This window comes from Triturus cristatus, chromosome 10 (genome assembly GCF_964204655.1).
Source record: "Triturus cristatus chromosome 10, aTriCri1.1, whole genome shotgun sequence".
NCBI lineage: Eukaryota > Metazoa > Chordata > Amphibia > Caudata > Salamandridae > Triturus > Triturus cristatus.
In genome coordinates this window covers 1,208,691,199-1,208,717,957 of record NC_140593.1, presented here as the reverse complement: position 1 = coordinate 1,208,717,957, position 26,759 = coordinate 1,208,691,199, and positions in this window count along the sequence as shown.

The window sequence follows — 26,759 nt, the reverse complement described above, 5'->3', positions numbered from 1 at the left end:
TATACATCATTTTCGATACTTAATAATACAAAATTTAAAAAAATCCTTCACGTGGGATTTTAGTACTACATTTAAAATAAATATACAATACAATCAAATAATTACAATAATATTTAATATAAGTATATATTTATTTTTTCAAGTGTGATATTTTCTTAATTTTTCTATATACTATACCATAGGGATTTCCCTGCCACTATTGCAGAGATTTCCCCACAATAAAGTATAGGAATTTTTTTTAATGTGTATTAAACTTGAAAAAATAGTAAAAATACCTGTATTTTTCAAAACTTTCTATTCACAGCTTTATGACCAGCAGACATATGCCACAGTGGAAGAAATCAATCACTATCTTCAGGATGTAGCCCTTGTGTGGCTCTCCGATGCACACCGAAAGTTCCTTAGTCACCATATTACAAAAGATGAATTCACGGACGCCATAAACTCATTGCCGAATGGCAAAGCCCCTGGGTTAGACGGCCTCCCAGCAGAGTTTTATAAAATGTACAAAGATCTATTAATACCACACTTAGCAGAAATGTATGAGGAAGCATATGAGGGGGGTGAACTACCCATGTCTCTGAAAGAAGCACTCTTAGTGACGATCCCCAAACCGGATAAAGATGCAACCCGATGCGAATCCTATAGCCCAATGTCTCTGATAAATATAGATACAAAGATCCTGGCCAAAGTTATAGCAACTAGAATACAGCTCCTACAAGAGAAGCTGGTACTACCTGATCAAGCGGGATTTGTGCCCACCAGGTCCACAACCCAAAATGTACGCACTATATTTGCTCTGTACCACCACTTGGACCCAGATTTGCCGGCAGCGGCAGCACTGTTGGACGCCGCAAAGGCTTTTGATTCGGTGGAATGGCCATTTATGTTTGTAGCATTACGTAGGATGGGGTTCCCGGAGCGGTTTATCAGATGGATAGAGATTCTATACACTGCCCCCACAGCCAGGATAAAAATGAATGGACAAGTATCTGACCCCTTCAGAGTAAAAAGAGGGACAAGACAGGGCTGACCGCTGTCACCAATCTTGTTCACTCTGATCCTGGAGCCTTTCGCCTGCAGAGTACGTCAATGTCATAAAGAAGCGGCCCTGCAGTTTAGCTTACGGCCCCTCAATATATCCCTATATGCCGACGACATGGTGCTATTCACGAGACACCCTAATAAACACTTGAATAATCTTCTTAGAGAATATATTCGTTTTGAAAGATACGCGGGCTGAGAATCAACTGGGACAAATCGGTGGTTATACCTCTAACGCCAGCCACGACTCCGCCTGAGTTAGATTACCCCCTGAAATGGCAGACGGACCCGGTGAAATATCTGGGGATATGGATACATGGAGACCCTGACCTGGTCATTAGGGAAAATTACGGTAGAGCAATAACTAGACTAGATGAGCAAATTACCAAATGGATACGGATGCCATTCACGATGGCAGATAGAATTGCATTACAAAAGATGATTGTGCTGCCACGTTTCCTATATCTATTTAATAATATCCCAATCTGGTTGATGCGAGCCTATTTTGCAGTGCTGCGGTCCAAATTGCAGAAGCTGAAATGAGCGGGAAAACAAGCCAGGGTTAGCTGGACCATACTGACGAAGCCGTACCACATGGGCGGTTTTGGGGCGCCGGACTTACAGTTATATTTTTATTGCGCTCAGGCGCAGCACGCTCATTACTGGACTAGACCACATGCGTACATTTCACATGTCGCAGTGGAAACAGACAGTGCACACCCAGATCCACTGATGACGTTTGTATCAAACCCGATGTCATATATACAAAAGGACAAGACAGGGCCGGTAAGCTGCACTTCACACGCATGGCACACGTTAGCACAACGGGCCAACAAACTACCTATATATGCCCCAGCGCTCCCAATTCCCAATCATCCAAAACTCTCAGTGACACAGGAGCAGGGTATGATGCAACTGCTAGTAGATATGAAACTATCCACAATGAAGGAGGTTTTCCCACATGGCAAATTCATTCAAAGATATGACCCGGCACTCAGCACACATAACACGCCAATGAAGACGTTTGCCTACCTACGGCTGCAAGCAGCGGTCAGGGAATTCTATCACACCTACCCGGAGGAACCACCAACGTTACACGCCCTACAGACCATGCTCATAGCGCAAACACGCAAGAAATTAGTCACTTGCTTATATCAGAAGTCGCAGTTAGAGCAAAGTGAAGGGGCAAATAGATCACTAGCTAGATGGGAAACACTGCTAGGTGGCAAAATAGAGGCGCGGGACTGGGAATATAGCTGCACGCAACTACAATTACTGACATCTAACTGTAATTTGCGGATAATACATTTTTAATTCCTCCATCAATTCTATTACACCCCAGCCCAACTTCATAGATATGGCCTTAGAACACACGACTGATGTCAGAGGTGTAATGCCTCAGGTGCGGACTTTCTACACCTAGCATGAGCGTGTCCACAGATAAACAAGTATTGGCATGATATTATGTTATGTTATGTTTTGTTATGTTATGTTATCCAGATTTGTAGAGCGCACAGCTGCTCCAGCAAAGGGGCGTCCCGGCGCTATAGAGAACAGAAAGCCGGACACAAGTAATACCACCAACAGAAACACAACAGTACTAAGATTCCAGAGGAAAGAGGAAGGTTTTAACAGCCTTCCTAAAGGCAAAAAGTTCATTGATTGCACGGATATGAACAGGGAGAGAATTCCAAAGCCTGGCAGCAAGAACTCTGAAAGAGCGACCTCCGGCCCTAGCTCTCTTAAAGCGCGGAACTGTGACCAAATAGTCACCAGAGGATCTGAGAAGGCGCGAGGGAACATAAGGCAGAATGAGATGCTCCAAAATCTGAGGAGAAGAGTGCTGCAGAATTTTAAACACAAGGCACAGAGATTTAAACGTAATCCTCTGAACAACAGGGAGCCAGTGCAGTTTAACAATGGTATTTTTGGCCGAGCAAAATCTCGGTAAGCCAACCAGAGCCCTGGCGGCAGCATTTTGAACGCATTGAAGTCTGGAGAGTTCAGCCAGATTAGCTCCCAACAAGAGAGAACTCGCATAGTCCAACCTAGACAAAATCGTAGCTTGAACAATAAGCTGTCTGGTTGGAGCGTCAAAGAATTAAAAAATAGGTCTAAGCCCCCGTAAGATCCCAAAACACGTAGCAGCAGTTTTCTTGGTGTGACAGGCAAAGCTAAGTTTGGAATCCAGCCAAGTCCCAAGGTTCATAACCTCAGTAACAGGAAGGGGAGTTGAACCAAGCTCCGATGGCCACCAATGATCACCCCATAGATGACTCTGCTTGCCTACAATGAGCACTTCGGTTTTTTTAGCGTTCAATTGCAGGCAGTTATCTGTCATCCAGCGGGCCACTGAGCTCAGTCCTTCGCAGAACTTGGCAGCCTCAAGGTCGGAGGCCCCACTTAATGCAACCGCCACCTGCGTGTCGTCAGCATAGGATACCATAGTCAGGTTCCAACGCTTGGCGACAGCAGCCAGCGGCTGCACATAAAGGTTGAAAAGTGTGGGGCTCAATGCTGACCCCTGCGGCACACCCTGAGCGATAGGATAGGGTTTGGATTGAAAAGGAGGAGTGACAACCCTAAACGTACGACCGAATAAAAACGATCGAAACCACTCAAGTGCCACATTATCGACACCAGCCTCACCCAAACGCTGTAATAAGATAGCGTGGGAGACGGTGTCAAAGGCGGCACTGAGATCGAGAAGCACCAGTGCCGCCGTTTGACCCGAGTCAACCACGGTATGCAGGTGCTCAACCATGAATAACAACGCAGTCTCAGTGCTATGGCCGGGTCGAAAGCCATTCTGCGAGGGATCCAGAATGTTAGCCCGATGAAGATGGTTAGATAAGATGGCGTTAACATGAACCTCAGTAAGTTTTGCAGCCCACGGAAGAAGAGATATAGGGCGATAGTTCTCCAGCTTAAGTGGATCCAAGGCAGGTTTTTTTAAGATCAGCATCACCTGAGCTTGTTTCCAGCTAGCAGGGACACAACCAGACGTCAGCGATAGATTGACAAGATCACGCAGGGAAGGGAAACAAAGTGACGCCGATTCTCTAAATTGTGCAGGTCGTAGAGGATCCCTGGGGGAGCCAGATTTAACTTTCGCCACAATTTTATTAAACTCTTCCATCGAAAGCTCTGGAAGAGAGGACAAAGACAAAATAGTCATTGAGCAGGGTTCCGGCTTCTCCACAGGAACAGATGGAACAGAGAAGGAGCGATAGATGACCTCCACCTTTTCCACAAAAAAGGCAGCCAGGTCCTCACAGTGCGAGGCAGAGCAGATCTCAGCGACTGGGGCTCTACTGGCAGTAGGATCCTTAAGCACCTTAAATACTAGTTTAGTAGGATTGGTGCTGATGTTAAATTCACGAGAGTAATAGGCCGCTCGGGCTTTATTAACCGCTCTATGATATATCCCAGTCCTAGCACGATAGATCGCTTTCCTATCTGGCGAGTAGGACTTACGCCAGGCTCTTTCAGCTTGTTTGCATGATTTCCTTAAGAGCCGGAGCGAATCATCGTACCATGGACTGGGTTCAACCCGACGGCGTTTACTCTCAGCGATAGGGATCAGACAATCCAGGGCTCCAGTCAGCCAATTACAAAAGAGATCATATCCCGACTCAACATCCAAAAAAGGGCCCAGAGGATATTGATCAAGAAGCCGATGAAAATCAGCTAATTGCAGCTTTCTCCATGGACGCCTAAGAGGCATGGACGAAATTGCTTTTTGAGAAAGATCTTTAATCACAAGGTGAAGCTCTATGAGATGGTGATCAGTCCAGGCCATAGGCCTGGGAGGCAGCACTTTAGCCGCAGATAAATTGGTGAAAATCGGATCCAAAATATGTCCACCAACATGAGTACAATGATTAACCAGCTGAACTAGCTGGAGAGCTTCCAAATCGGCAAGGGTACTACTAACAGCAGGAGCAATAAACAAAATGCTAGCGGGACAAGTGCCAAACATGCCTTTAGTGTGTTTACTGGGGATATATAGACAAAACCCGACAAAAAGAAGGAAATTCCTAGCTGTGGCACTGTTACTAGCGAAGAGGCGAGTAGCGATCAGATGGGGAAGCAAACGCCCACCTAGACTCAAGGACTGGCTCACTGACATGACATACTGCAGGGAAACTATGGACACGTATGCGGAGGAGCTGCCGCTGTCCTCCAGGCCCCGTGATTTCTGGGAACCACTGAGGCAATATTTACAGAGGCCACAGGAAGATGGGTTATAGATGGTTAAGATCGATACAAATACACACAGACGATGTTCAGGAGGGGATATCCTTTCTCTCTTCTTAGGACTTAGGGGAAGGATGGGAAGGCTACCCATCACTACTGCCACCCCCACTCATAGGGCTTATGTTGCCCATCACCCCTACCCCCCCACCCAGAAGGGACCTGTTGCCCATCACTACTGCCACCCCCACTCATAGGGGACCTGGTGCCCAGTACTACTGCCAACCCCACCCATAGGGGACCTGTTGCCCATCACTATTGCCACCCCCACTCATAGGGGACCTGGTGCCCATCACTACTGCCACCCCCAGCCATAGGGGACCTGTTGCCCATCACTACTGCCACCCCCACTCATAGGGGACCTGGGGCCCATCACCCCTGCCACCCCTACTCATTGGATGGGTGATACGCCACACATCCATCATACTCCAATATTAGGTATGTCAGCAAAATACATCCCCCCTAACATCATGACAACAGCGTGTAGTCTGTGACAAATGCCCACAACAGTGATTATGACTTCGAACATACAATGTAACTAACAGCACATGTGTGACCAACAAATGAGTGTGGCATACACAAGGCAAACAGCACCATAGCACTGTGTTAATGTAAAAAGAACACCCCCTCACTGTGTAGAACAAACGTTACGTGTGGGGTTCCAAACTGCAGCAGAGGTTGAGCATTGTGGTGTTGGGGTCTAAACCCCCCCTCATCACAGTGACCAAAAGGTAAGTGTCATCATGGTCAAAGCTGCAAATAACAAACAGCATGTATGATCCCTGCTCCCAACCCATTAAACACTTCTGGGGCGAAGTAATGGTTGTGTCCCATTCCCACAGAGATGTGGTGAGGCTAACAGTGCTGTGAAAACATAACACACTCTCGGCCATGTGCAGACAGGCACCACACATGGGGGCTGACAATGCATACAGTGTACAATGACACAAAAGCAGAAGTGACCATCACAGAGCATACACACATCTCGAAAATAGACACACAACAACATGTGTAGACTGTAGGTGTCAGCTCATAAACTCACTTTCCATGCCAGCAATGGCACCCAACAACCACGATGAATGTGCACAATGATGTGATATGACTCACAGGGACAGCAGGGAAAATCACAGAAACAGCATCCAGACAATGGCCCACAACAGCAATACCAATGCACTGATGCAGATGCACAATCACAAACAGGTAACCTCACACTGCACATCTGACACAACATGTGTGTGTGTGTGTGTGTCTCAGTATCCCCAGACAACTACACAACACATGAGGGGGGTTGAACCACAGTGACACAGATGTGGCCACAGTGCCATACAGAAGTAAACCATAATTGGGACACCCTTAGTGGGCAATCAGGCATTGTGAGATGAGAGGGCGCACAACAGACACATGTGACACAAGCTAGAATGAACACAAACTAACACAGCAAGAGACTGACACACAACAGCACTACCCCCAGGGACCAGACATTGGGGTGACACAAGCATGCATGACACCTCCAATGTGATGACAACGGCAGATGTCGTACAAACTGGGAAACCCAGACATGTGTCCTGTGCCTCAAACGTACATCACACATACACAAACAGAAATCACTCAGCATGGCCCCTCATCCATGGACAAACGGGAGCTAGGGGACCATCCATGCAAACATTTACATCAGTCCACCCTCAACACCACACACCCTGAACTGCAACAATGTGCATCTGTGAAGTCCACATGGACAGGTGACATTGCACATGCACCCATGACAAACACAGGAATGTTGGGAGGAACTAAGGTGCACAGAATCATCACACAAGGACAGTTTACAACCCTGGGGAATAACAGACATATTGCACAGTATGCGGTACATGGCCATGACGTCAAAGCTCACATAACCTTCAGAATACCTTCCACAGTCCCTGGACAATGCAGAAGCCAAGGAGAACCACAAGGCACACATGCTGACACCTGCCAACATTACAGCCATGAACCCGACAAGTGGGAGCAGTCACACACACATACACATGTCTCAATCACTGAAAGGTACCACCTAGGGACAACTACATGATTTTGCAAATAAACAAGTGCCTTGGGGAACCCTGAATGTGCCCCATCTGTGTCTGACAACATCATCACCACTCAGAACTGACAAATTCCAATGATGATACACCAATTAACAGTAGTGTGTCATGCACCCACACATCTGGTAGCCCATGGCAAAGTAGTGGGATGAACCCAGCACCACTCAGCAAGCATCAACAACAGGAACCTATCAAGGGAACACTGCCTGTGTATGAACAGGGATGTGGACACACACACATGCTCATACAACACACACCATGGGCCCAGGCTATGTCATGGGACAACACACTTACTTGAGGGGACCCAACTCCTGTGGAAGCCCCGCTGTGCCAAACATATTCACAGCACGTCGCACTCATGTCAGCAGAACACTTGGTCAGTCAGCCATCAGTTACCACACAATTAAGGCTCTGGTCACAACAGCCTGGGTACGTGAGTCTTCCCTAAGTTATATGCACAAACTCAAAACATATGTCTAGCAAGTTGCACAGAGGACCCAGTTGCTCCTATACCAATGATGCCCACACCTGTAGGTCCAGTGGTGATGCGCACAAAGTCTGTGAAATTGACAAATTGGACAATGGGAAGCACATCATGTGTGCATGGGTGCAAGCCAGAGATGTGACCATGCAAATGAAATGTTCACAGAGATGTCCACAAATAGTTGATCATGACACACCCAGGTAGCTGCAAAGGATGACATGGTTACCCACCAGAATAGGATACATATCTCATGGACCACATGGAGTACCTCACAGCAACACATCAGTATTCAACATTGGAAACCAAGCATTACAGGTGCAAGGGCATGTTAAACATCATCAACATAATGTACAGCTAAATCAAGTTCACAGGGATAAAGAAAAAAGCTTTATTCAGCATATTAAAAGTTAAATGTCCGTTCAAACAAAAGGCCAATGGCCAGTCCATATCCAAATGCCAAGGAGTGAAGTAGAGTGACAACTGTCACACCTTGCTTGCCTGCACTGCTAAGGACCGGGGTCATCCCCTCGGAGGAGCATACATGGGGGCAGGCCAGGCACCGCAGGGACAGGATCAGGGCGCAGCAGAAGGAGGCAGTGGAGAGGTGGTGGATGCAGGCGAAACACTTGCAACTGCAGTGGAGCTGACTGAAGTGGTTGGTGCAGTCACAACTGTGGGGCACAAGTCAGATGGGGTGGGTGCCGGCACAACTCCAGTGGGCAGGTCAGATGGAGTGGATTGGGTCCCCACTGCAGTGCCCAAGTCAGACGGGGTGGTCGTGGACTCCACTGTAGTGCCTACATCCATGGGAGCGGAATGGGGGGCAGGTGAGGTTGGCAGGACAGGGGGGGGGACACGGTCCCCACATCAGTGGCACTAACCATCTAACCAGGTGTGGAGGAGCAAATGGTAGGGGGGAGGGCCTTAGCATTTTGGGGATGGTGTATCTGTGGGTGGGGGAACCCGGGGCATGGAGTGGCGGGGTACCTCTGGAGTGGTGGACTGGGGGATGGAGGACGGAGACTTTGCCTTGGAGCTGCATGGTGCCGGGGGGTCTTGCACTTCCAGCTCCGGGGGGACTTGCGAGTGGGGGTCTCAGTCTGACTGCGCCTGGGGGAGGGTGTCCGGGTGGGAGGGGCACCCCCCTCTGTGTGTGAGGACTTCCTCTTCCCCTTGTGATCGGGATATGCTGGGTCAGTGGGGAAGAGGCCAAGGTCACAGACGAAGGCAAGGGAAGGGGGCTGAGAGGGAGAGGTCTCGGAGGACTGCGGAGTGGTTGTGGATGACTGTGTGTGTGTCTGCAAACTAGCCCCTGTGAGTGTGGTATCAGTCCCCTGCGCTTGCTTGTGTGCACGTCTAGACCTTGGTTTGGGTGTTTGTGTGCTTGGGACAGGCAGGCTGCTAGGAATCGTGGGTGGTGCAGGGGTAGGAGGGGTGCGGGACTGTTGGAGGAGGGACACTGCTGTCGTCAGAGAGGAGGCCATGGACTGATTGGTTCTCTGTAGGGCAGACATGCCCGATGAAATGCCCTCCATGACGACACCAGTTGTGTCAACAGACTTGTGTGTGCATGGAGGACCTTCAGCATCGACGTCTGCCCTACATGGATCTGTCTAAGTAAGTCCACAGACTCCTCACTCAGGGCAGCAGGGGACACAGAGGCAGGGGGTGCGGTACCTGGCACAAAGGAGACATGCCCACGAACACGGGAGCCTACAGGGACCTCTGGGATGGGAGCCGATGGGAGGGTGGTGATGGTGGTGGTGGTGGTGGTGGTGGCGGGGACAGCCTCACTAGCTGGGGTTTGGTGGCTGCTGACACCCACCTCCACAAGGGAGTCATCCTCAGAGCTGCTGTGGCCCTCAGCTGGGGGGGATGGTGCTGACGACTCCTATGTGTCTCCACTCGCCCTCCGTGCTACTGGGTCCCCCCGACTCCTCTCCTTCTGTCCCTGTCAGGCTCTGTGGCTCCTCCTGGTCCGTGGAGCTGTCCCCTCCTGTGGCCGTGGATGTATCTGGATAGGAATAGGAAGTAAGAGAACAACATCAGTTACCTGCACCGACTGCACACACCACAGTGAGTACATCACATCACAGGGCAAGCCCTGGCATCATCAGCTGAACACAGCTCAAAGTGCCAACACTGTTTAGAATAAGCCAATTGTCATTCTCAACATCAACCATGGCACACCTATCCCTCCTTGACTTGCACACACATGTATGTTGGATGCTAATACCCCAATGTGCCGACATGCACCACCCACACAATATTTGGACATGCAAGTGAACATGTAGGAGTATGTCACTATACACACAGCACATCTCTTGCTACTGACTTAGTACAGGTGTCCGGATGATGGGATGGGCAGAGACTCATTTCACATGTTTGTGATGCATGCCAGCAACACACACACTATGATGTTCTCATGTCCTGATGGGCAATGCCACAATGGGGTGCATGGTGCACACTTGAACAGAATGCATGATCACTCATGGCAAGTTAAATGCCATGGCACTGGGATGCCCTGAAAGTCAGTCAATACTGTCTCCTGTCACAGGGGCAGTGAATCCAGACAACAATAATATGCACTGACTCACAATCCTAGCTCAGGGGTAAGGCTAACTCTGCACATGACCGGCGCACTTGCCCATTCCCTGCAAACAACATATGCAGGACCCAGAAGACCCCACATCATGCAAATCAGATATATGAGTCTCTGCAAACACAACTCCCTGTAGATTAACACATCACAGTCTGCCATGAATGTAACCCAGCTGCACGAAGGACACAGTTGCATACACCATTGTGCGCTGTCAGATGATCACACACCTATATGTCACACAAGTCTTGTCTCTCACAGTCACATCTCAGATGTCCTGCTGACCCTCTGAATCATGGACACCCAAGTTGTACGTAACAACAAGCCACACCCTAATGACACAGAGGCAGACACCTGAGGGAACATTTCACTAAGCACAACCATTTAATTTCATACACAGGAGTGGGATTACAGAGTGTTTCTAAAGGCCCTTGAGGAGGCATGACTGGCCAGCTCTCCATGAAACAGTGTTTGGGCCTGGACAGTAGTCAGGTGGCTAAGCAAGTGTGACATACTTGATATACATACTCCTGAGGCCCCAAAATTGGAGTCCCCTGCTGCATGGGTTTGTTTGGAATACCCCAGCCACATGTGGCGAGTCAGACCAGCAATTGGAACACATCTCAAGGGCACACACAGATCACATGTCAGATCTCTGGCATTGGGCAAACAATTGACCCACCCATGAAACACACAACAGAGTCACGGGAACAGATGCTGTCCGGTAGATGAAGCATAGCTGACTGCAGGGACACAGTGCCCTAGTGACACAAGCAACAGACTGTAGGGGCCACACATGTGGAACAGATGAGGAGGGTGCATCACACAATTGAGGGACCTGAGTATTGGACTACAAGACCTACGTAATGTGGAAGTGTGACCAGGCCAAAAGACTGCAATTACTATGTCAGACATAGTACACAGATTAGGCATGGACTTACCCCCTTCCTGCTGCTGTCTGGCCTTCAGCTGCCTATCCAGGTCTGGGAAGACCACTGCCAGTATCCGGAGCATGTGGGGGGTCAGGGTCCTGTGTCCGCCCCTCCTGCGCAGAGGTGACAGCTTCAGCTGGACTCTAGCTATCCTCCGGGTCCAGCCCCGAAGGTCCTACCATCTCTTCCGGCAGTTGCGGATCCAGCGCTTGTAGACCCCCACCGAACGAACAGCCCGGGCGATGGTCAGCCAGATCTCCTGCTTCTGGTGGGCATCAACCTGTGAGGATGACAAAGTTAAAAGTACATTAACACACATGCCCCAGATTTGTGATGCACACATTTGGATATACATGTCATCATCACAAAGGGAAATGAGTTACATAGGTAGTGCAACCATGGGGAAGGACAAATCACCTGCATGTCTGACATGTTAACAATGCCTGGATAATTTAAGCTTGCACTAATGCACTTTAGCAGCAGGACACTTGTACATTACAAGTACCTACACACTTTGGGGGATGAAAGTGGTCAGTGAGAATGCTTGCCACTGGTGTACACACTGCTAGTACTGCTAGTCAGACAACATGCATAATTAGGAAGGCAGTGGACTGCACACTCACCTGCTCCCCTGGTTTCCCATAGAGCTTGCTGTACTGTGGAAGGAGCCCGTCCAGCAGGGCCTGGTTCTCCTCCTCAGTGAAGGCTGAGGCCCTCTCCAGAGTACGTGCCATAGCAGGCGCCAGAGGATGCATAGACAGCAGCAGTGGTAGCAGGGATGTGGTCCAGTAGCATGTAGTGCAGGCAAGTGAGCTCCCTGGGGGCCAGCCAGCCTTATATCTGTGCTGCAGAGGCAGACTCTGTGCCATGTGTCCCAAGTGAAAGGTCCAACACGGTTGCATTCTATGAATCTGGCCAATCCATGGAATTGTACGACTCGTACACACCTTCCGCATCGTTCAAATCTTCACCTTCATGGAACACTTGAAATTGCAACATTGTTGTAGGCATCCAACTGAATTTCCAGTGCACAACTTGTACAAGTTTTGAATTTGCATCCATCTCCATGACAGTCCAGAGCCATTGGGTGCGCCCGGCTCGGTCAACTGACTACAACGCATATTTTGAAAATACACATGCACCCGTCTCCATACGATTCAATGGCCAAGGCGTACGCCTGTCTCGGACCATGCCTGCCTTACGCGTGTGCATGATAGTCACCCGTGTCGGACCTCATTGCAGTCAGTGGCAAAGCGTACGCACGGCTCGGTCATGAACCGTGCAATGCATATGCATTGTCACCCGTGTCGGACCTCATTGCATTCAATGGCAAAACGTACGCACGGCTCGATCATGAACCGTGCAATGCATATGCATTGTCACCCACGTCGGACCTCATTGCATTCAATGGCAAAGCGTTCGCACGGCTAAGTCATGAGCCGTGCAATGCGTACGCATTGTCACCCGCGTCGGACTTCATTGCATTCAATGGCAAAGCGTACGCACGGCTCGGTCATGAACCATGCAATGCGTATGCATTGTCACCCACGTCAGACCTCATTCTATTCTACGGATTCGACACACACTTACTAGCCAGGTACACCTGTGCACACCTACCACACTACAGCATTGGCCACACAGTGTCCCATGGCATGTAAGGCTGCATTCCCTGGGTGTTTGGGGGGGCCACATTTGGTTTGTTGGGTGGCACTTTTGTGCAGCCACTCCCAGGCTGTGCACATGTACATGGGGGCAGAATCCTTTGTGTGTCGTGCACATTATCACTGTGATGTGTAATTGTACAGTAATGGGCATGAGTCACGGACACGGTTTCATGTTGGATATGTTTGTGGCATGTCACATACACCCTGAGTCCAGGGGGTGATGGCATGTACGTCACAGTGAGACCTGTAGCCACAATACTGATGTGCACCCACAGTCTGTGTGCATGTTGTGTCTCAGATGTGTCTGATCAAATGTACCCAATGGGTGACAGTCTCAACATCCATGTAGTATATGCATCAACCTTGATGGTGTGTGTGTGTCTAAGAGACGTACATGTAGGGCCTGCAGGAACAACAGTGGCCACTGCCTGTGGGACTTACGCTTGCCTTGTGGTGTGTACATGATACGCTATGTCCATGCCAGTGTCGATGTGGCAATACAGGGACCCTGGGTTTCTGCATGGCAAAGACCTGTGATGCCTGGGAGACATCAGGCCTCACTTGTCACTGTGGTGTGTGTTTGGAACGTCACAGCAGTACATAGGTTGGGTGACACAGCCAGATGATTGGCAATTGCACTACATGGGACTCATGTGGACATGTGGAATTGAGATGTGAGGTGATGGTCATGTAGGTGACATATGTGTCCATGCCCAACAGCACACACCTCAGTACATTGTGCAATGTCATGATCTATCATGTGATATTGAGCCTGGTCATGGCCACATGGGTGGATGAACTGACAATCTTCCTTTGTGCATCTCTGTACTGCAGGGCACCAGCTGTCCATAGACCATTCCCAGACCTTGCGACCATGCAGGAACGCGACTGCATCAGACGGTACCGCTTCACCAGGCCAATGATTGCGGAGTTGGCAGAGCAGTTGGCGCCTCATCTGCTACCTGGCCGGACATACCCTACAGCACTGACCCCAGAGGTGAAGGTGATGCAGCCCTGCACTTCTTTGCTACTGGTACCTTCCAGTACACTGTGGCTACTGCTGGTGGGATGTCGCAATCGATGTATAGTCGGGTGCTACGCGATGTCTTGGAGGGGATGTTGCATTTCCTAGACCTGTACATCAAGTTCCCGAGCCCAGCTGAACTCCCTGAAATAAAGGATGCCTTTTATACACTGGGGAGGATGCCGAACGTCATCGAATCTATTGATGGGACACATGTGGCCCTGATACCACCACAGGCACATGAGCAGGCATACCGGAACAGGAAGCACTACCATTCGGTCAATGCTCTGGTGGTATGTCTTGCTGACATGTCTATCACACATGTGTGTGCACGGTTCCCTGGTTCGGTGCACGATGTCTACATAATGAGGAGTAGTCGCATTGCAACGCTGATGTCACAGATGCCAGCTCAGCATGCCTGGCTTGTCGGTGTGTACTGACTGTTTCTCATTGTGTGTGTTTGTCAATGTTGTATTTCGCACTCCTACAAAACTCAGCTACTTCTTCATTTTTGTGTGTGTAGTTGACTCCAGATACCCCAACATGCCGTGGTTGCTGACACCCCTCCGGAATCCTGTGACACCAGCCGAGATACGCTACAATGAGGCACATGGTCGGAGCAGGAGGGTGATTGAGCGGACATTCGGCCTCCTGAAAAGCCGCTTTCGCTGCCTGGACAAGACTGGAGGGGCCCTCCCATATGAGCCTGCAAAGGTGTGCAAAATAATCCTTGTATGTTGCATGCTACACAACATGGCAGTGCGGAAGAAGGTGCCTCTCATCCAGGATGACGATGACCAACCTCCGGCACCTGTGGAGGATCCCGGCCTGGGCCAAGATGCCAGTGATGATGAGGATGAGGGTGACGTCCGCTCACAGCTCATCAACAACTTCTTCACCTGAATGTGAGTTTCCAGGGTTGTTATGTCAATGTATGGAGGTAGCCTAGAATGTGTTGTGGCTGCTCTGTTGCTGTCTGAGTGTGTCTGTGTGCCACTTGACTGGATGCGTGCAGTGATGTGTCCATTCAGGTGGTGTGTACTCCACAATAGGGTAGTACTGCTAACTTGTTTTTGTGTAGGTTTCTTGCAACATGTTTTGTGCATGTGTATTGCATTTCTCTCCTGTTCTGCTGTGCTTTTGACTGTGTCTTGTGTCTGTCCTTCCCAGGGTACTTTGCCTGTTGTTTGGTCAACACTGACCCCCAACACCCAGAATCCAATACCAGTGTGGAAGTTGTCAATTCCCATCAACTGATGTACCACACATCCCTGGACTTCAATTCTCCAACACTTTGTGAGTGTGTGTCCACTGTTACGTAGAATTACCGTGCAACTATTGTGGAATAAACATGTTGCTGATGTGTAATGAACCTGTGCTATGCTTTGTTATGTGCGTTGTCTGTCTTCCCACATATGACTGACATCTGCTTACCTCACCTGTGGACTTGTTACCACTGACTGGGGTTGGTGTTTTGTCTGTGCATGCCAATGTGTTTCAGGTCAACATCATTGTGTGGGATGAGTAACATGGCGATCGTGAGTATGTGTTGTGGTGCCATAGTGGTGTGTCTCCTTCACATGTGTCACATCCCCATGACTCACCTTACGTTGGTCACATTGTTGCAGTATTTGGCATGCACTGTGTTGTGTAGCAGATCGACATCTCCATGACACATGACAAGTTGGAATCACAACAGAGGCAAGTATGGTGTACTGGTGAGTTTATTTTCAAACATGTGTGAGGAAAGTGCACAGAATGGTGGGTGCTGTACAGTGGTTTGGGAATCCAAAGTTCACATTAGAGTTGGATGTGCTGGTAGATGAAATGTCCAGAGTAAAGTCCACAGTCATCTGCTACATTGGCCCAACATGAACCCTCCATGTCATGTGGGCGAGTTGTGTGTGATTGGACAAGGTGAACGGGTTGCGCACAAAGAACATTGTCCAGAACAGGTTAAGAGGCCCTGGGGGATGTGTTGGGACATCTGCCTCTTACATGTTCTTCTTCGGATGACCCCTCTTCTTCCTGGTGGGGAGGATCCTCAGGTGCAGGCCTCTGTGAAGCAGGGGACTCTCCGCCAGAGTCCTCCTCCCTCCCTGTGGCGCTGGCAGATGTTGTTGCAACAGATGCTGTCGCCACACAGAGAGGTGTGGACAGGTTTGTATTGATCTAGCGAAGGCATTGGAGTATGTCCCGATGCACCGCAGTAAGGGCATCCCACTTGGCCTCCATGCGGGCATGGTGGGCGACCTGCTCCTGTTGCATGTCCTTGAGGATCCCCACTACCTGGCCAAATCTTCTGGTGCTATCCTGGTACGCATCTATGATGCGTGCCAGGTGGGAGTCAATATGCAGTCCAGACCCCTCTGCAAGGTGCGCCCTCTGCCTCCCACCCCTCCCAGCACCCCTATCCACACGGGTAGGACCAGCGGCAGGACGCACAGGTAACACTGGGACCCCTTGGGTGGTGTTGCTGGTGGTGTTTGCTGTAGCTTCTGGGGGGTCCTGTGTCCCTGTGCTGTGGGTGTTCAGTGGCCTTGGTCTGTCTGTGTTGGCGGGGGTGCCCTGTTGGTTTCCAGATGCTGGAGGCGTGGGTACAGGGGGTGCAGATGTTGATGCTGCTGGTGCTGCATAATGACTCACACCGGAGGGGCCAGGTTGGTCGTCGTCATCCGAAGAGGACAGAGACAGAGTCAAACCAGAGAGCTCAGTATTAGCCAGAGTCTGGGACTGGGAATCCTCTTCATTTGGTGGTGGGTGCCCAGCACCACCTGTGTTTGGAAGAGACACACGATGTGAGTTATGTTTCTACATGCATCCATGGTTCACAAGCATGACATTTTCAACTTTACGAACAGATGCCTGCCTGTACACTGCTTTTTCCAAGCTTGTCATGGACAGAGTTTGATATTGTTGTTGGCCATTTACCAGCATGGCCTTGGGCTCCCCACAACAGAGCCCAGTGTCAGACATCTTGTCAGTCCCTTCCCACTCACTGTGGGGCGAGCATAGTTCAGTGTATGGTTACTGGGCCATGTGGGTGGGTGTAGATTGTCTGTGACTGCGACTCCCATCATACTCTTGGCTACACCCCCCTTCCCAGCATGCCGATACTTCTTTCCTCTTGACTCTGCTTCCCTGTGAGGGGGTGTGACAGCAATGGCAAGATGGCTGACGGTGAAGTCCTGGTGTTTGTTGTTGCCCATTTCCCAGCAGGGCCTTGTGCTCCCCACAACAAAGCCCAGTGTCAGACAACTTTTCAGTCCCTTCCCACTCCCTGTGGGGTGAGCATGCTTCAGTGTGAGCTTGCTGGGCCATGTGGGTGGGTGTAGATTGTCTGTGACTGCAACTCCCATCATGCTCTTGGTACACCCCCCTTCCCAGCATGCCCATACTTCCCTCCTCTTGACTCTGCTTCCCTGTGAGGGAGTGTGACAGCAATGGCAAGATGGTTGACTGTGAAATCCTGGTGTTTGTTTGGCTACAAGTCCAAAGAGAGCCCCTGTGCTTCACACAGCAGCACCCAGTACGGCGGGGTATCTTTTGCTGATATTTCACTGAGGTGTGGGTCAATGCCTTCTACCCGGTGAGTTGTGTGGAGTTTGTGTTGGGGGGGGGTGTCTCCACATGCTGGTAACTATAGTCAGGGCTGTCAGTCCTCCTTCCCATCATGAAACGTGCTTCCATTTTAGGGCGTGCAAGTTGTCTTTCAGGATGTCAGTCAGTGGTGTCCTGCTTCTGATTTGCACACAGGCCCTACCAGGGCCTTGTGCTCCCCACAGCAGGACCCAGTGTCAGCCATCTTGTCAGTCATTTTCCACTCCCTGTGATGTGGGCATGTTTCAGAGAGGTCTTGATGGGCCAATCAGGAGGGGAGCATTATCTGTGACTACAGGCACCATCATGCTTTTGGATACACTCACTTCACCTGCAGCCTCACTATTCCTTCCTGTCAGTCAGCTGCACTGTGAGGTAGTGTGTTTGTGATGGCAAACTGTCTGGCAGTGTCTATTTAGCTTTGTGCCACTGGCTTGCTCTATTTGTTTGTAGGTTGGTGCATGTTATGACACAGTTCCCAGTCACTATGAGATGGCAGGTATTGTGTTTGTCTGACTGGCACACACATCTTGGGATGATTATCTATTGGTTACTGTGGCTTTGCTTGCGGTGCATGGTTTCACTATCCCCTTGCCACACAATCCTGGGTATGTTGTTTGTGTACTCACCAGGCTCTGGTATGTCTGTTAGCCCATGGACGCTCTCTGGTGGTAGGATGTCCCGCACCTTCTCCTCCCAGGTCCTGAAGTAGACTGGTTTGGCAGGAGGGCCAGCGCCGGTGCACTGAATCAGGGCGTGATCTTTTTCGATGAGTTTCTTGACCCTCCTGCGCACGTCATACCACCTGTTCTGGATATCGTCCTTTGTGCGCCTTGCTTGTGCTTGAGCGTTCACCTTGTCCACAATCCTCGCCCACATCTTTGTTTTCTGTGAGATGGGGGTCCTTTGGACCAATGTACCAAACAAATGTGGCTCTACTCTGATGATCTTGTCTACCAGCACTTCTAACTCACTATCTGTGAACTTTGGATTCTTTTTTGGGGGCATGGTGATGGGTGGTGGTGGTGAGGGATGTGTGTGTGAGGGTGCAAGTGAGGGTGGGTTGGTGTTGGTTTTGCTTGCTGTGTGTGTGCTTTTGGATGAGGTGTGATGGGTGAGTTGTGAGTGTGTCTGTGGTTGCTCTGTAATGGTGTTTGCTGCTGGCTGTGTCTCCTGTTTGCAAGGGATGATGGTAGTGATTGTAGTCCTTTATGTATCTGGAGTTGTGGGTGTGTCTTTGTCCGATTTCTTTTGTTGATATTTATTGGCTTTGTTATTGCTTGTTTGGTCCTTTTTTTGTCTTTTTTCCTTTGGGTTTTGTAGGCATGAAGGAGACGTTCATGTGACGGAAACGGACGCTGCTGTTGTCTCGTGCGGGCTTCTCCGCCTCATTCATGCTGCCTATCTTCTGTGTTTCATACGCGTCGGTCGCGAAGGTCTCTATTGCTTGTGGGCCCTGTTGTCTGTGCATGTCGGTCGTGCGGCTTGGTCTCCGTGCGAGTCGGTCTGGTTTTACACGCATTGCATCATACTGCGCGGATCGGACATCGCGGTTACGGGTCGGTCGGGTTCATTCCGGGTTCGTGTCGGTCAGTGAAAATCGCGTTGGTTTTCCGTCCGGATCACTATTTTCCCTACGGCTCGGTCGTACGGCTTGTATTCCGTACATGTTGGTTGTAATTCACTTGCGTTGCATCGTACTGCACGGGTCGTACGGCGCTGGTCCGTGTCGGTCTGTATCCGGTCCAGGTCCATGTCGGTGGGTTCATTTTGCAGCCGGAATCGGAATCGGCCCCTGTAGAGTAAATGTACTACTTTTCAGTATACACAGGCTGTGCTTTTGTAGTAACTAACACTTTTGTAGTGAGTACAGCCCTACACATGGCTATCCACTGGTACTGCAACAACCTCCCATAGAAAATAATGGAGGTAGGGACTTGAAATAAAATCCTATAGGAAATAATGTTAAATTAAATTATTTAAAATAGTTAAAAATATCAATTAAATATAAATGAATGTTAAAAAAGATATGAGAACAGTAGACATTTTTTATGTAAACATAAAATATTTAATAACCTATTTGAATGTAAAAAATGATGTAACAGTAAATCTTATTTTTTTACTAACATTTATTTTTACATTTTTGTTTACTCAATCAATGAAGTATGATTTATATAGCATAGCTAATCACCCACAAGGGTGTCCAGGGACTGGTAACCTTGCTGCTTCAGGATAGTTTAGTCAAGCAGCCACATCGAGTCCCTTCCTGAATGCCAGAATAGAGGTTGAGCTCGTCCTCCCCTGTTGCTTCGGCAGATGTGGGGGTGTGCTCGGGATAGGGGGAGGTGGAGCGCAAGTGTCTGGAGGGTAGGAGGAAGTTCATGCGGTGGCAGATGTATGCTGGTATTTGCTTGTGAAGGGCTTTGTAGGCGTGGATCAGCTTTTCAAATTGACCTCTGTGCTGAATGGACAGCCAGTGGAGCTTCTTGAGTGAGGGGTAATGCGGGTCCATTTTGGGAGGACGAGTCTGGCTGCTGAGGTCTGTATGGTCTGCAGTCCTTTCTGGATTTGCTTGTTGATTACTACATAGAGTTGGTGAGTAGGGCTTGAGTGATGGTTCGTCTGGTGCTGATAGGGAGCCATTTGAGGTTCCTACGGAACATGCAAAGAGTGGGGAAGCAGGCAAAGATACTGCGTCGATCTGGATTTTCATAGTGAGCTTGCAGTCCAGGATAATGCCAAGTTTGAGGCATGGTTAGGCTCTCGTGGGGTCCTGTTTTGGGCTGCTACGCTCTTTGCATTTTTTTTCCCTCTCTTATCTGTTGAAACCAAGAAAACGGTGATCCAGGCTTTGATTACTTTCCGTCTTGACTATGGAAATACATTTTACTTGGGTCTTCCTGAATATCTTCTTAGTCGACTGCAAGTGGTCCAGAATGCACCGGCTAGAACAATCCTTAACCTTGCTCCAAGAACCCACATGACCCCGCACTTGGTAGCGCTCCACTAGCTTCCCATTAAAAAGAGAATTATTTTCAAGACACTGGCCCTAGCTCATAAAGCCCTTCATGAGACAGGAGCAGTGTATCTGAGGAGGAGAGGTCCACAGTCAATTCATGGCTATTTAGCCAGAATCCATAAAATACGCCAGGCCAGAACCGGAGGAAGATCCTTTTCCTGCCTTGACTCGATGGCCTGGAACAAACTCCCTCTAGAACTTCATTCCATTCCTGAGCTATTTGTCTTTAGGTAGAAGCTAAAAGCCTGGCTATTGCAGCAGGCTGGATCGGACGATCAACACTGGTTGGCAGGCAAGCCTACACTATGGCACCGGGACACTCTTTGGAGTATGCACACGCATTACAAATGCCTATTCATTCATTCATTCATGGTCTTTCAGATGGGGTGAGGGTCCTAGTTTGGATAGCCACCATCAGTCGTTCAACACGGAGATGTTGTTCCGAACATCAGCACTGCCGTTTTGTTTGTGTTGAGTTTTAGGCAGTTATTTCTCATCAAGTCGTCAACTCTTATCATGCATCTGCGGAAGTTGGTCATTGTGGTAGAGGGGTCTTCTGACAGTAAAAGGATGAGCTGGGTGTTGTCTGTGTAGGATATGATGTTTAGTCCATGGGTTCTGATGATGTTGGCGAAGGGGGTCATCATGAAGGTGTTAAATAGTGTAGGGTTGAGGGACGAGCCTTGAGGGACACGGCAGATGATGTTCTTGGGATCCCAGGTGAACGATGGAAGGTGGATTATCTGGGTTCTTCTGGTGAGGAAGGAAGTGATCCAGTTGAAGGCGTCTCCTTGGACTCCAATGTGATGAAGCCTCTTGATAAGGGAGTGGTGGGATACTATGTTTAGTACTGCTGAGAGGTCGAGGAGGATCAGGGCCGACGTTTCTTCCAGGTCAAGGAGGATTCTTTTGTCGGTGAGAGCGAATAGGGCAGTTTCGGTGCTGTATTCGGTGCGGAATCCAGATTGGGAGGTGTCCAGAAGATTGTTGTTCTCCAGGTGTTCTGTGAGTTGGCGGTTAATGGTCTTTTCGAGGACTTTGGCAGGTAAGGGTAGGAGAGGGATGAGATGGTAGTTCTTGCATTCGCTAGGGTGGGCAGATGGTTTCTTGAGAAGAGGTTTGACTTCTGTGTGTTTCCATTCTTCGGGCAAGGTGGCAGTGATGGCGGATGCGTTAAATATGGCGGTGAGCTCATTGTTGATCGTCTTGCTCCCAATATTGAAAATGTGATGGGGACAGGGGTGCATGGATGCTCCTGAGTGGATGATTTTCATGATGGCTGTGGTGTTCTGTATGGTGAGCTGCTCCCAAGTGCTGAGCCGGTGTTCGGAGTTTGCATCTGTTGGATCAAAGAGGCTGAGGATGTCGGAGGCGTGGGTTGTGGTTCAACGTTTTGTAGATGGTTGAGCTCTTGCATTGGAAGAAGTCCACCAGGGTCACAGAATTCTTGGGAAGGGGTAATGATGTTTTCGGTGGCTGAGGGGTTGAAGGACTCTCTGATTATGTTGAAGAGTTCTTTGATGTGGTTAAAGCTGGCTTTGATGCAGTCAGCAGGAGTTGGTGGTATTGATTGAGGGACAACTTGAAGGTGGTTTGGTCTGTGGGCTCCTTTCTGGTGTGCCATTTCGTTTCTAGTTGCTTGCAGTTGCTTTTTGTGGTTCTCAGTTCCGTGGTGTACCAACTGGCCTGCGAGGTGGATCTCTTGGGTTTGGTGGGCTTGCCAGGGGTGACTGTAGGCACAATCTATGATCCAAGCAGAGATGTTCTTGACAGCCCGGTCTAGGTTGGTTGTGGTGTCAGGGTGGGAGGTGTTGAGGGCACTGGTCCACTGGCTCTCTGATAATTTGTCCCAGCTGCAGTGTGACGTGCTGTATGGCTTGGTGGTGGTGCTAGGGGATCCTGTGATGGTGGAGTGGATGATGACGTAGTCTTACCAGGTGAGCTTGGTGGCATAGCTGTACTTGACTCTGTCGCTGGCACTGAAGATGAGGTTGGGTGTGTGTCCTGTGTTGTGTGTGGGGTTGGTGACTAGTTGAGTGAGGCCAATGTTTTTGATGCTTTCGAGGAGGTTGGCTGTGTTGGTGTTAAGTTAGTCGAGGTGAAAAGGAGGTCTCCAAGGAAGATGTACTGGTTGGATTCAACGGCGAGTGGGACGATGAATTTGGGAATAGCATCACAGAGACTTGGTTGTGGTCTTTGGAATTTGTAGGTGAGGGTGCTTGCGAAGGTGGGTTAGCCGTTGATCTGGATTTGGTGGCGGTGTAGTGGATGATGGCCATTCTACCTCTGTGTTTGTTGATGTGGTCCCGTGTGCTATCTTGCAGCCGTCGGGTGTTGCTGAAGTGATGTCGGGCGCAGATGAGGGGTTGAGCCAGGTCTCGGTGAAGAAGATGCCCCACATCTCGCTGGCGTGCCTGTAGAGTGATCAGGTGTTGAGCAAGAGGCTGTGGATTTGTTCTGATGCTGTAGTGGTCGGCTGAGTGGTGGTGGTTGTTGTACATGCGGGAGCACCAGTGTTGCAGGAGAAGACACAATATCGGCAAGAAAAAGGTCCTATCGTTGATTGTGGAGAGGTGCAGCAGTAGCTGTTGTTGTGGAGTCTGGGGTCCTCCAGGGCATGGATGCGGTGTATCTGCGTGTAGCAGGAGAGCCAACGTTCCTGGCACTGGGTGCATTCCGGACTCAGACGGGCGCAGATGGGCTTGCCTTTGGTCTTCATTGAGTAGGTCCTGGGAGAAGGGATGGGTGCTGGGTCCTGGTGGGCAAGGCAAGCTGGGGGCAGGAAGCATGTGGCACAAATGGGCAGCAAAGGAGCAGCTAGTGGAGAAGAATAGAAGAAGAAAACAGGGAAAAACACGTTATTTAACCGGGCAGATACAATGTTCAATAACAGCAGTATACAGTAGCCAACAAAGGCAAGCCAAAACCACTGTGAGAAAAAAAGAAGAGAAGCCTGGGAAAAACACCTATTCTAGAACAGGCAGACACACAGACTATTACAACTGCAGGCAGCAAAAAGCAAAACAGTAGAGACAGGAATAAGCAGCAACATGGGCTAAATAAGAGGTGAATACAATGCAGGCACGCAAAAAGGACAACCATTGCGGGAAACAAGAGATCTGCTGTAAGAGGAAAGCTCGCTCGAAGACATGCTCTTGCTTAATGTTATAAAAAAGAATCTTTACTAACAATTATTGTCACATTATATTTTAAATTCAAGATACGTTATTAAATATTTGATAATTAAACAATAAATATGTACTATTTTTATAGATTTTCTCTAGGTGACATTTTTAGAAAACATCTGGGACTGGAATTCAGCCAAAGACTCCAGCTACGTCTTGGTTAGCTCAATTCCGCCGTTCACATCTTCTGTGCACCCTCTCACATCTGGTATACCTTCTAATTCATTCATGGTCTACATCAGGCAACACTCATACCTGATTGAATCCTTCACTTTGAGCAGCTGCAGCTCTGCTGACACTCAGATCATCTTCAAACTGCAACTACACTAAGTCACTAACACATAAGTGCTTGAGCCCTGCCTCAACGCTATCAGTTATTGGATTAGAAGAAACCACCTGAGACCCTATCCCAGCAAAATTGAAATTCTGACCTATGGATCTGTGCTAATCTAGAATTATTCTCATTTGCTTCTTACAGCCAAGAAAGTATGCTTCAAGGCGCTCTGCACCATTCATATCTCATACCTGAAATTGGACGTACATTCCTCCAAAACAGACCATGTATCAACAGCTTGACAAAGTCTGTGCTTGGTGATCCAGATCGGTTCAAAATACCAAGCGTCAGCAAATCTCAGCATGAAGGCTCAAAGTTCTCCACCAAAACCTTCAGTCTGAATCTTTCTCCCCACAAGCATTCAGAATCAGCTTGCCTCCCCTAGGGCTCCCAAGACCATGCTATTTCCATGCACATTCTTACCACTATTGTTGGGAGGAATTTAACAGAACTCTGGACTATGGCTCATCATGCCCCATCCCAGCTTCCACCTCTGGCTGGCAGTGCCACAATCAGAGTACACCTCACAGAAGCCATACATACAACTGGCATCCACTCCTGCATTCTTACCTTCAAGCGCTTCCAGCCTTACCTACAACTTTCCGCCTCGCCTGCGTCTGATCGAGTGCATCGTTCAACATGTTTTCCAATCACACCTTCCGCCTTAAGCCCCACCAAGACTAGTGCAAGACGATCAGAGGAGATCTCGAGAAGGAGTGATTGTTGAGGCCAAGAGGTTTCAAATTATACCTCAAGTTTAGAAGCCAATAAACTTTATTAAAAATGAATGCAATCGGTATTCAAACTTTTTGTCAAATGTGCTTCGCGACCAGGAAAGCACTTAAAATGTGTTGCTTCTGCAGGGTCAACATATAATTATTTTCATCTTGGCTAATAAGTCTATACATAGAAATGCAGTAGACCAAGAGTTACACCACAAAAGGATGGGTTATAAAGAAGAAAAATAAAACAAGGAACTATTTTCGAACAAGACAAAAAGCAATATATACAATGAAATACGTTATGAGGGAGAGAAATTAGATTTAAAACAGAACAGAAACACGCACTACACTTTACGTAGAAAGGGATTACAGAAAACAAATAGAACAAAAAGCTAGACTCTAGTAGTAAAGTATACAACTCACTTTGTTCAAATCAGAAGTCAAGTGCCTTTAACATCATGCACCATTGTATTTTATTGAAGACTTTTATTATCAATTTCAATAAACAAACAAGCGAGATCTGGTATAAACGTGTATGTGGGTATATGGTGGAAAACACTTCAAAAACTATAACCTTCAATCTAAGGAATAGGCATTTCATTATTTCACAGTTTTAATTCTGCTGTTAATTAAATAAATTGCAGAAAACAGTGTTGTTAACACATTGTTTTGTCAATAGATGAAGCCCAAAACAAAATTACGAATCATACCGAATTGTTTTGAATGTTTTATTTGAGGAACCGTGTATCATACATTTAAAAAACCTATTGTAGACGTCACTAACAGAAAAAATATAGGAGCGAAGCGTTGTTAACGAAGCTAAGTAAAAATAGAGCTGACATTAATTTTATTCTCTGCAATATTTTCTAGAGTTTCATAATGATTAAAGTGAGTAGTGTAGGCACCCACAGTCCCCTATCGTGTTACATCCATGTATGAAACGGATCACTGACAGACTATAGAATGCCAAAATATCGACCTGCCAAAATATCGAGGAAAAAATATAGAATGCCAAAATATGGAATCCCTATCTGCAAACAGGCAAGTACAAAAATATCGAATCGAAAATACGTTGTAAAAAATATAGTCAGTCAAAACATCAAATTTTTTAAATGTCCTAAAAGTAATGTCAAATTAATTAAATAATAAATATAATCAACTAAAACATAATTAAAAATACTTAAATAACTTTAAAATTAATAAATAATTACTGTAAGTTAAAAAAAGATAAACATACATTTTTATTTTCGAATACATATATATATATATATATATAAACGTAATATTAATAAAAAATATTCAGGTGTCGATTCCGATCCTGGAAAAACCGGGTGCGAATCGTCGGACGGAGCGTTTTCTCCGTCCGACCCGTACCCGGGAAAAACACCTTACAACCCGCAAGTACAATTTGTACAGAAACACCATTTCCGTACGAATCGTAAAAAACACCGACCGGCAAAAATAAACATACAAATTGGATCCGGGACACTGCGGACGTGATGTCCGGACGGAGTCAGGCAGCGTTTCACGAACCAGCAAGTACGATCCGTGCCCACGTCACTCCGCACGGATAATATTTTACGGCAGCCAAAAACTGCTGGGAAATCAGGACGACGCGCAGAAGGAGCACCTGTACGCGTCGGACAGCCATGGACCCCAACCTACGTGTCATCCCGGCCCTCATAGCAGTCCACCTGGTGTACAGGAACCGACGCAGACGCCGCAGAAGGTCAGAGCAACACCCAGGGGCAGGAAACATAACCCCCATCCAAGTTTAAAATCATACATGCCCTGTAAATACCTGACCCCCAGGGCAT